Here is an 8813-nt window from a genome sequence, read left to right on the forward strand (position 1 = left end):
AACAACTGAACGTATTGAAAAAATAATACAAGTCCGGTAATTCGTGACCTTAGTCACACATAATATTTAAAAAGTTGCCTTTCTTGTGTCTGAAATGGCTCAGTGGTTAGAGTACCTGGCATAAGCTAACCGTAAATATCTAGGGTTTTTATGTTACGGGTTCGATACCACCAAAATTTCCGACAATATTTTTTTTTCTTATTTTTTGTTAAATATATTTAAAACTGACTATAGTTAAAAATTTTGCTTTTGCAAAGTTGTATTATAATATATTTGAATAGATTTAATTGGGGAAAAATAAATTTAAAATTGTATTTCACTACTAAACCGAATGGGCATTTTCGCCATCTTATTCCCCCATCTTAATAATCTTTTTGAATGTTTTTAATTTGAGGAATTGAGCACATTGACATAGCACATCTATACATGTAGGATTTTTAAAATAAAAAACAATAACTATTATATTTGTTTTTAAAATACAATAACTAGTAAGTAGTTGATGAAAAAAATGTACCTATATGCTCTCATATATTTTGATCGCTTTACAAAGTTGGGGGGGGGGGGAGCAAAACGAAATATAGGGAATTGGAAGTTAACAACTTAACTGTGTACCCCTACCATATGTTTAGTTTTATATCTTGCGTAGGATTTTCATATTCTGGTAAGAAATAGTATTTAATGAAGGTACAATGTCAAAGATTACGTGTATGCAAAAATAAGTGTAAAATTCGAATACTTTACCATATTTATTTTTTGTTATTCTACCGAGGGACCATATGGCACAATATCTTTTGAACGCCCATTGTTGCTCGGGTGAGCGATGTGGCCCCATGGGCCTCTTGTCTAAAGATTAAGATCTGTTAAATGAGTTAAGATCATATTGTGTATTAGTTTGTTGATTAGCCTATATTTTTATTGTCATGTTTATTTTAAAATCCCTCTTCCAAGAAATATAATTTTTCGAATTAATGAATCATATTTTACATCAGATCTGTATGAACAAACTGCATGTATAATCTAGAGTCTAACAGCACAATCACACTGTTAACACTCTGGAATTGAAATACTGTGAACCAAACAAATATTTCAAACTGACCATGTTAAAAAATATCAGGATTTGGTATAAAACTCCAGAATATCAACAACATATTCTCTGAAAAATTACTCAAAAATTAAAATATCAAATAAATCTTATATTTTAAAAAAAATCATTTAATACAATATATATTTAACATATCATTGATTTTAAACATATAAATATGTTCAATACTTGGAATATGTTGACTCAGACAGGCGTATACGTATCAAAACCTGCAAATGATGTCATTTTTTAGAACATTAAGGCATTTTCTTTTATAGAGTGGGTCTGGGCTCCATATTTTTCTCATAGTCTAATTAAGGTCTAATGGAAAACAAACCGATTTCAATCAACAAAAACGTGGAGAGATGACCCACTTTACAAAATTTCAGGCAAATTTTTTTTTCTTATTTTTTGTTAAGGTGGATCTCTACACCAAATAAGTGTAGGAGATTTTTGTTGCATGCATTTGTTACCAATACTAGGCACAGTATTCAACAATAATAGACCTCAAAATACAATACACTATTTTCTAGAGAATTTTTAAAATATCAGTCTGGTTCCAGATAACCCCTTATTTATCAAAATTTTAAACATTTCTGTTTTAAAATTCTTATGAAAGTGAAATGTTATTAAGTTTAGAAATGAAAAACAAAAAAAATCATGAATAAAGTTTTTATGATTTTTATTGGAATCCACATAAATATGAAACTAAAATATAAAAAAATTCTTTTAAGGCAAACTGCTGGACAAAATCCCACAAAAGCCTGAAAATATAAATAATATTCGTCGGTCAATGGGATGAAGAAAAGAAATTGAATGAAATTGAAAAATTAAAGGAAATACTTAATTATTGCAAAAATCTTGGTATGAAAGATCCTGTTTAAGAGTTGTCTTTCTTTATTTTACATGGTCTCAAATATCTTGGGATCAATTTTTTAATTAATAAAAATCACGAAGAAAAATTAAAAAGAGGAACAAGTCTATGCTAAATATGTAGATATAAGATTAGTAGTGCTTCTGATAATGTTTGAAGCTGAAAAATTATACTTTTGATGAATGCATTATATATATTTAACTCTTTAAAACAAAATATAAGTAGTTAATTATATTATAAATTGCCTTTTACTTTTTTATATACAATAGCAATTATAAACAACAACCATACGCATATTAATACATACATTAGATGTCCATAGTGATACACATGCATGTGTGGAAATGAAAAACATGCTCCTTTTCAGACTTCTGTCTTTCCCTCATTTGGCTTGCAAATCCGGGCTTCCACTGCTATTGCTACCTAGCTGTATTTATGTTAATCAAAATACATTAGTTTAATGTCAAAGTTTCAATGAAAGTCTTTTACTGCAAATGTTTTTTTTTAATTTGGAAAGTTAGAATCAATTCAAGAGATCGTACTACGGTACTTTCGTTTTATATTCATCATACATATATAGTTCAAATGAAAATTTGACATCTGCTTACCTATATCGATAATCCGTCACATATGTATGATCGTCTGTTGCAGATGACATGCCAAAAATGTATTGCCAATATAGCAGCAGAGCAGGGAAACTGTATATTATTTAGATTCCACGTTTTCCGTACAAAACAGCTGATAATCAATGTTAGTTAAAAGCTTTCAACAGGAAGAAAATTGACATATTTTCTAAGCGTTTTGGTGATTTCCTATCTTATCTCCTTAGTTAGAAGAGTTCAATTAAACGGTGTATAGCTATTTTGTACCACGACATAATGTTATCAATCCGGAACACAATGGCGTTTCGAACGGAAGTCAGACATGTTGTGACGATGTAGCCTTCCACCTTAAATATATTAAAAACTGAATATAGTTAGAAATTGTGTTTTTGGCAAACTCGTGTTATAATATATTTGAATAGATTTAATTGGAAAATAATAAATTCAAAATTGTGTTTCTCGACCAACCCGAATGGGCATTTGCGCCATCTTATTCCCCCATCTTCATTAACTGAATTAACTCCTGTGACAAATTGCGATTGTAATTATCAAGAACACCTCGTTTCGATGTCGATCCATAAACATTATTCTGTTTACAGGCCTATCTTACCAGAATCATTTATCCCGCGCAATTAATGTTATATTTTTTAGAAAATGAATAAATAAATTTTTTAAACTTCGGATAACAAAATACAGATACGTTTATTTTTTTATGCCTAAATTATGTTTTCATTACGATATCTAATAGGTATGTTTCAGCACAAGTCGGTTGGCACATAGAAAATGTAGTGACCTAGATTATTAATGCGCTACTTTGACCTCTTGACCCATAATGATGTTATGCAGAAATAACAGCGGATTGCGCAAACAGTGTTATATAAGGGAAAACATTTGCAAGTGTAAATATGAATAGAATAACCCTTCCAACATTACTTCCAGTGGACTCTTCCATGTGTATATAAGTTAAAGAAGCTGAGGGTCAGCGTCATTCCCGTTTTTAACGCCTGTAACACCGGGGCTGCGTCCTCACGGCGATCCTGCTGCATCCTTAAATAGCGTAAAACGCCAAGGTAAACGCACTAGAGTCTCCTACAGCGCCGTAACAACGCAACGACATCTTCGTCCGTCTCGGTGGGATCGCCTTGAACATTTTAGAATGCCATGCGACGGCGCGCACTTTCAACATGCACAAAGTACGGGCCGTGGCTCTGCGTTCTGATAAACGCGCCGTAGAAGCGTAGTAAGATCTCCAACAGCGCCAGGAGAGCTCCGTCGGTGCGCTCAAGGAACGCAGCTAATCGCATTGTAGACTCAGTGATAAGTCAATTGCGCTTGCACGGAGACCTCACGGAGTCCTTTGGGATCTCACTGCGTCTTTATCGCGCTCTCACTGCGCATCCACAGCGTTTGAACAAGTTGTTTTTCATTTGGCTGCATTCACACAGCGACCCCAAAGAGCTGTTGCTGCGTTCATCGCAACGTTTCTTCTGCGTTTATTCCGCGCTCCCACGGCGTTTCTAGTGCGTTGTCATCAAGACGGAAACTCGAACAATGGCTGTTGTACCATAGCAAGCGAAGTAATAATTATCAAACTGGATGTAGATGACTATATATGTAAAAAGTACTAGCATTTGTTAATATTCTAAGACCTATCAATGAACGTAGATGGAATTCATGCCATTTGGTTCTGATGTTTTCACATGTTTTCTAACAACTAATAACCGTTACGGATCTTTTTTGTAGACCAGGGGCCCGTTTCTCAAAAAGGCCTTTATTTGGGCCTAAATTAGTCCGACTAACAAAGTTACGCCAAAATTTAGTCGGTTTTAAGTTGCGTTTCTGAAAGAGGCGTAAGTTAGGGTTTAAATGTCCAAGAACTTAGACATTTCCGCTGAGTACTAAGCATGCGCATATCGTATTTTGTTTTGCTTTGAGGCTATGATTATTTGTGGTGGATCAATTTTCCAATTTATATATATAGTACATGTCCCCAAAAGTACGAACGTTATTCTATACCACTGTGCACATTGCAAGTCGTTCATAACAGTGTATATTTATGAAAGTAGAACAAAATGCCTTTAGACTTCTTAACATAATGAAATTTTAGAAGAACAAAAGGGTACAGTAGATATGTCCGCATACATCTGCAGAATGATAAGTATGCTTCATATAGATATATTTAGACACTTTCAGATGCTGGGATAAGGCTTGATTCCTTTTTACCATATAACTATATTATTTATAGAAAATAATATGACCATGTGTTATAAACAGCAACCAACTGAAATCGAAAATATCTAGTGTATAACTAACATTACATGAACCTTGTCCATGTCTACAGAAGGAAGAAAAGTTCCATCCTCCGTTCCAATATTGAAATAATTGAGACAATGGCATGGAAACGATTCTTGATTTTCTGCGATTCAAATGATAATAGTTTTGAAAGATATTGTCAACAATTAACAAGACAGAAATTATCAACATTTGTGGCCGGGGTCTCCCCAACTCCCTTTCCTGTTTTTGGTTTAATCGATTGATTGTTTTGTTTTGTTTTTCGGGGATGGGGGTGGTTGAAAGTAATATATATCATATACAGGAATTATTCGCCCGTTATATTTTCAATCATTTAACCCTCGTTGTCAGCAGGCAAATTTAAGACTTGTTGATTTTTACTGCCTAATATTAAGTAACTTAAATAACAACTGTGCCTGGGCGAATTCGTGACAGAGCGAAACTGTTTGCAAGTGTAGAAGGGCAAAAATTACACGAGACGAAAATAACCCTGTATACATTATCTTGATTAAAATAAGTATGACAAATGCACGCTAGCTAAATTTGTAAATAATGCACACTGTTGTAAAACTGCTAAAACAACGCTTTTTTATTGCAAGTCGACAACTTCGAAATAAAAAAAAACCCATCCCTTTATATATATACTGTAACATCTTAAATATGATGAAACAAAACTATATCGAATTCAATTAATTAAAGATCAATTCAGTTAAATGAGTACAAATAAACAACGCATATGCATATTCACGAAGATCATTGATAGTACATGTAAACCTATTTTAAAAGCATAACGATCGATGTTAAATATGGACGCAATTGATCACTTCAACCTAGAATTAATAAGATTATTGAATTTGATTTCCGAAAATTCAAAGTGTTCATGTGAAATTTAAGTATCTTCAAGAGCCTTGTCAATAGCTCTTAAATTGATGCACACTCTGCACGCATCTAAAACATATTTTAAGTAATATTTTAAGAAACAAAAATTGATTGTACATGTATCTAAATGCGAGTAAACATTCAAAATACATGTAGCTTTCATACGGTTTTGTAAAGATACTAGGAGTAAAAAAAAAAGAGAATGCATACGTGTTGTTAAGTTGTAAGTAATATAGGTTAAGAACAAACAACCACACACAAGGACAAATTACAACTGTAAACGTTTTGAGTTGCTCCTATTCAAAAGAGTATTCTCAATATTTTGAAATCAGTTTCGTTTCATAGGTTCAAATTTGATTAGAAACATTTAATTCTAGTCTATGCTTACTTAGTATTGATTTAAAAATCAATAATCTATTCGTACTTATATTCGTACTTATATACATCTATCTTGTTGGGGAATACATGTTTAATTAAGAATTATAGCATCTTTTTAATTACTAGACAGTATTGTGTTTATATCATTTATCGGGGTATACCCATCTTTAATTCTTCATACTTTTCGTAAAATTCATTAACGAGTTATAATGTTTATTACATACTTTAATAAGGTACATGTAAGCCCATTATTTATCAAATGGATTTAATCTTAATTTATTTAGAAATAGGAACCAAACAATACGTATTTTTAAGTTAAATGTACATGTACAAATATTTCAAAAATGCTAACGTTTTCCTTAATAACACATAAAACAAACCAAAAATTAAAGTTAACTGTTTATTTTGCCTTAGAAACAAAACACTCGCCATTTTTGTGCACAGACGAAGGACTTATGCCTACCCATTAGCAGGCGTATATTTAAACCCAAATTTAGTTCCGACTAAGTTTCCACCTTTTTGTTAAACGCAACTTAGTCGGGTTTTGAGGTTTAGTCAGTGGGACTCATTTCATAAAGGGTCGTACGTCCAAACTTAGCGCTGCGCCGGTGTAATTACGAAATTAGTTAAATTTTTTTGCGTTTCATTAAAGAGCGCATCGTTACGTCCGATTAAAGTTAAGCCAAAATTTTACGTCCACTCATAGGTAGGCGTAAGTTCGGACGTAAACAAAAGTAAGCATTGTAGCAACCTCTAATGATACACCGTCCACTAATGATATAATGTTGCATTAGTGGTCAGGATGTTGACCACTAATGATATAATTATATCAATAACGAACAACCTAACCGTCCGCTAATGATATAATTTCAGATTCATATCTTGGCTGTCAAAAACTATAACCTCTAATGATATGGAAAAAGAATGTGAAATAACTACTACCTTGACCACTAATGGTACACATTTTCAATTGCATTAGTGGATGAATTTGCAACATTTAATGATATATATATATATATATATATATATATATATATATATATATATATATATATATATATATGATCGAATTTTAAATGGTACTTGAGTATATAAGCGCTCTATATTTACAAAGGCATAGTTTCAAGGAAAAAATGACGATATTAACATTTGGAAACAAAATTTACTTAAGTGACGTCATAGATCGACAGGCCATGGACAATGGTAACTAATGTTGAGTCTAATATGTTAGACAACCTCTGTCTTGGATAAAGATTTGATTTTAAACGATACTACACAAGAATTGGTTAAAATTGGGGAGGGGCAGTTATTTGATCATATAAATAGTCCTTTATTGTAATATACACCATTCTGACATTACCCTGATATTTTGCCGTTTTACTTAAAATGAAATAGTCACATACAGACAAAATACATACAATTTGTGACTTGAGTCACAAACTGAACTTTTATACTGCAACCACATTGACTTCTGACAGTTTCAGCCATTTTGACGTCTTCGAGAAAGACTGATTCTGATTGGACCATCAGGAATGTTAACCAATGAAACTGAGTTTAACATTAGCTATCACAATGGCCGGTCTGGTTAGAAGTTGATGTGGCTGCAGAATAAAAGCTCAGTTTGGAGAGTATTTTAGGAATTTTATCGGAATTTAAGAATGTAAGTAGCATACGTTAGATGTGAGATTTTAAAAGATTAGTGCGAATGTTTCCCGACTTGTTGCAACACTGCTGTTGTCATAGGCAAAATCCTATCATGAGCCCTGGACCGGTAAATGTCCGAGTAAAAATAAACTGGCGACTTTGAGAGAATAATGACGTATATCTCCGCTATTTTAAGACCCATCAACTTGAAATTCGACATGAGTGTATCTCAGACATTACTTTTCTGAAAAATACATGCATATTGCGAGTGTTTTAAAAATTAATTGATTTATTAGGCTTTTGAAGCGAGCTGGTAGTTTTTTTTTATCTGGGTCAGAGTTCGACCCCTTTCTTTATTTATGGTTACATTGAAATTAATGTTAAAACGGACTTGGCCCCTGTGGATTATTTATCATTTATTTACTATTTGACTTTTATTTTAATAATAAAAAAGTAAAAGGTTTAAATATGATAAGGTAAAAATGTCCTTGAAGTAATTAAACTAAAGAAGTCTAAATATAAGACAAATCTTCAAAACAGGAAGGGGAACCAGCATATACCATCCGTTTCACGTGTCGTAAATCGCAACCATACCCAAAGCTACTGTAGCAAAAAACAAGCTTTATTGGGGAATCAGACCTGGCAATTTTTTTTATTTCATTGACTGTTACTTGATAAGCTACAAATGGAATTTAAGGACACATTTCAGTAAAAGTATTTCACAAACTTATTATATTTGCATCCTCTTTTGATTGCTGAGCATGATACTTCACAACTTAGGACAGATCACTTTTCAGTTTCAGAACATTAGAAGGAACCAACGCGCTAGTCAACTCCACTTAGTAACCACACCACTGGAACTTTGTATATACTTATGTAAGGGGAAACCTTTTTTAATTTAAGTTGAAGAAGTTCTTTGAAAAAGGTGGCTTAAAGAAAAAAATCAAATGTTCCTTTTACAGAGTTGTTTCCTCCAGGTGAAGGAACTCTTTTGCATAGCAAAACACATGTTTGGATTCCGGGCAGCAGTGCTGTTAATAGGAATGAATTGTTCATGTCTAGA

At 32.6% G+C, this 8813-nt stretch overlaps 1 long non-coding RNA gene across 1 annotated transcript; it reads right to left on the reverse strand.

Annotated features, from left to right (window-relative positions):
- Positions 1-1499: 1499 nt before the first annotated feature.
- On the reverse strand, positions 1500-2910 carry LOC128165613 (uncharacterized). Its single transcript, XR_008241070.1, has 3 exons — positions 2564-2910; positions 2263-2382; positions 1500-1845 (listed from the first exon to the last, which is right to left on the reverse strand). It is a non-coding gene; the product is annotated as an uncharacterized LOC128165613 (long non-coding RNA).
- Positions 2911-8813: the final 5903 nt, after the last annotated feature.

Source organism: Crassostrea angulata, chromosome 10 (assembly GCF_025612915.1).
Source record: "Crassostrea angulata isolate pt1a10 chromosome 10, ASM2561291v2, whole genome shotgun sequence".
Classification (NCBI taxonomy): domain Eukaryota; kingdom Metazoa; phylum Mollusca; class Bivalvia; order Ostreida; family Ostreidae; genus Magallana; species Magallana angulata.